Source organism: Vigna unguiculata, chromosome 11 (genome assembly GCF_037176805.1).
Source record: "Vigna unguiculata cultivar grain cowpea cultivar isolate G323 ecotype 2 chromosome 11, ASM3717680v1, whole genome shotgun sequence".
In the NCBI taxonomy this organism is placed as follows: Eukaryota; Viridiplantae; Streptophyta; class Magnoliopsida; order Fabales; family Fabaceae; genus Vigna; species Vigna unguiculata.
The window spans coordinates 41,886,385-41,888,468 of NC_140802.1; the positions used below are offsets into that span (position 1 = coordinate 41,886,385).

At 30.0% G+C, this 2,084-nt stretch overlaps 1 long non-coding RNA gene across 1 annotated transcript; it reads left to right on the forward strand.

Moving 5' to 3' along the window:
- The first annotated feature begins 308 nt into the window (after positions 1 to 308).
- On the forward strand, positions 309 to 1,369 carry LOC114169051 (uncharacterized). The gene is made up of 2 exons (XR_003600814.2): positions 309 to 754; positions 836 to 1,369. It is a non-coding gene; the product is annotated as an uncharacterized LOC114169051 (long non-coding RNA).
- The last annotated feature ends 715 nt before the right edge of the window (positions 1,370 to 2,084 follow it).

Here is a 2,084-nt window from a genome sequence, read left to right on the forward strand (position 1 = left end):
AGCATTGAATAAAAACAAAAAGAGTGAAAATTTAAAAAATCTATAATCACTATGCATTAAATAAAGAGATAAAAAGATCCATTAATCCAAAATTAAAACGCGAAATTTCGTAAATTAACTTAGAATGCCGAGTAAGCACCACCTTAACGCACTTTCCACGTAATTTTGGTTTAACGTGTTGTTTTCTAAAATAGAGTATTTTTTCTTTATAATATGAAGAACGGCACACTTTATTGTAATTAAAAAAGTATTAAAATAACACTTTTTCGTATTATAAATACCCAAATCAAAGCTAAAAAATCTTAAACTATTCTCAAAGCTGAAAAACTCTTCCCCCTTCTTCCCTTTTCGCTTCTTCCCACACCTCTGTGCATTCTCTAATCTCTATTTGCACAGAGACTTTTCCATTTTCACATAATTTCACACACTAAATTACTAAATTAATCTCTGTTTCTTCTTTTTCTTATTTTTTCTTGTTTCAGATACAGAAAAAAATGGCAACAAATAACTCCACAGTTCAAAACCAAAACCCAAGTTTTCCCCCGAGAAGAAGGGGTCAGATCAAAGCTCAAATATTTAGCAGCTTGTTCAAATTTGTGGCAAGCACTTTCTCGAAGGAACAAAACAACAAAGGCGACAACAATGGTGGTGCCTCTGCAAAATCGACTCCACCACCGAGTGATTATTACAGCTCCGACACTTCCTAGTCTCAGTTTCAGGTTAAACTTTCAAATTAACCACTGAAATTGGACGAGTAAGATATTCTCTCCCTCGAATTTCAATGTTCTTCTGATGCTTTCACCTTCGCAAAAACCAATCTTTTTCACTTTTTCAGACAAAACGAATGGTTTTTGGAAAGTCAAAATCATTGGAAGAACGTTAAAATAACAGAGACTAAAATATCTGTCTCGTCATGCAATTTGAAGGTTTATTCTGGGATTCGATGAGACTTGTTTCTACCACGTTTGTGCTGGATCGTGGTTGGTTCTCTTACAAAGCTTTCGGTAACAGAAATTATCACCAAGTTAAAAAAAAACAAAAAAACAAAAAAAGCGTTCGTGTCTGTTCCTTTTTTATTGCAGACTCTATAACGTGTTCCCTCGTACGAATCGAAGATGCTGTTGATGTGATGAAGTTGCGTGATAAAATCCCGAGAAACCTGTTGTTTTTGTTATGGTGGATCAGGACTTTATGTTACAAGGTTGTTGTTTTTGTTGTTATGTTGGTTTGGTTTTGTCTCTAGCTAGTGTTTTTAGAGTCATGGCTAGAGGAAGATTGTTTGTGATTTTTGTACCTTTTACTTTCAGTTTGGTTTGTAATTTTCTTTCAACTACTACTATCCATGAAAATTCAGTGTTTGCTTGTCCAATTATTGTTTCTATGTACCACTAATCCAAAACAAAAATTCCTTCAATAGTATATATTGTCAAATTTTTACACGTATATTATAATTTAATATATTAAGGAATACAAGACAATAATGTAAAAATCTTAAAATAAAAAAAATCACGACTACCAAAAAATAACACTATATAAAAAATTGTATAACTTATACCCTTTAATTCCAAATACACTTACATCCTTCAAAACAAGAATTAAACTCAAGCCTCGTAAAAGTCTATTAAAAGAATATAAAAAAAAAAATCAAATACATGTTTAAAGTGTATTTTATTGCAGAAAAAAAAAATAATGAACTTAGAATCAATTATATAGTCACTAACACTCACATTATGTTATCTTAGGAGTGATAAGACATGTTATTTTTATCGGTTCAACATACATAAAGATATTTCAAAATATTTATATATATAAACATTTTTTTAGAAGGGAAAGTTTTTTTTATGTCATTTTGCCAGGAAAAATTCACCTCTTTATTGATAATAATACTTAAAAAAAAAAACATCTTTTTATTAATTTTTACGATATACTAAATTACAGTAAAGTAGAGCATAAACTAGTACATCGAACTGAATTTAATACCTTAGTTTAGTTTATTCAGATAAACATTATTGAACTTGGTTAATTTGAAAATATAGAAAAGAAACAATTGAAAGCCACGTTTTCCACTTCAATTCATTGTTGCT